This window comes from Fukomys damarensis, unplaced genomic scaffold (genome assembly GCF_012274545.1).
Source record: "Fukomys damarensis isolate Sample0158 unplaced genomic scaffold, DMR_v1.0_HiC HiC_scaffold_10, whole genome shotgun sequence".
Taxonomy (NCBI): Eukaryota; Metazoa; Chordata; class Mammalia; order Rodentia; family Bathyergidae; genus Fukomys; species Fukomys damarensis.
In genome coordinates, this window is record NW_022900922.1 from 37445470 (window position 1) to 37446589 (window position 1120).

Consider the following 1120-nt stretch of genomic DNA (forward strand, 5'->3'; position numbering starts at 1 on the left):
CCTCCTCAACTTAGGCCCTCCCTGGGCTCCATCTTCATGCCCAGGGCAAGAGGGTCCGACCCTCTGGGACTCTCCCGTCCCAACCCTGTTCTTGTCTAGGCCACCACAGCGGCCACAGCAGCTGCTCCACCTTCGATGCAAGGCCGGCATGAGCATCTTTCTGGAAACTGAGTCAGGCCTCACCGTAGCACTCTACTGCTCTGCTGAGCCTCAGTGAAGGGGCTGCTCTTAGGGGGACCTGGGGAGCAGGGGTGAGTGGGCCTTGCTTTAGGGTAAGGACTTCTGTGGAACGCAATAATGAATGAAGCCCTCTGCCACTCTGCTCCTGCAGGCTGCACCCGTGCTGGAGGTGGGGCCGGAGCATCTGCAGATCTGCTGCAGGCCCAGTGCTCCTTGTTTGAGGCTCACATCCAGATAGAGGGCCCCTACCTGTTCACCGGTCTGGATCCTCTGGGGATGGGAAAGAAGTCTGCTTGGAAAGAAGTCATCCCCCAGGAGTGAGAGGGGGCCCCCAGGACCTGCTCTGTGGTTGCAAGAGGCCCTGTTCTGACACCTAGTTACTTCCCCACCTTGGGTCTCTGTGCTGCTGGGGCTTCTAGACGCCCTGCCTCTCGGGCATCTGATTGCTCTGATTCAGCTGGTGGCCTTGTGCAGGGGCAGGGGCTCATTTTGGCCTCTGGAAAGAATAGCAACCATTAACTTTAAGGAAGTTCCAGCATCAGATCGCAGAGAAAGTCCTGACACTGGGAAAACAGACTGCAGCCAGCGAGGGCCCACTGTGTGTTGGATTCGGAGACCCATGGAGATGTAGGTGCTCTGCTGTGGCAGCCTGGGTATCTGGAGCTAGAAACAACAGAGTGGACGGAGTGCATGTGTCAGTGTGTGTGAGCACAGTGTGGCTGTGTATGCCTGGGTATTTCAGTGTGTGCGAGTGTGTGGTCTGGGTATCTGTGTGTGTGCCTCAGTGCCTCTTCATGTCTGTATGTGTAGGTGTGTTTGTGTTTGAGTGTGAGTGTGTCTGTATCTTTGCATATCTGTACATCTCTGTGTGTGCACAACTGCGTGTGTCTGGGTATCCATGTGTATCCCTGTGTGCACACATGTACATGTTTTGGTGTGT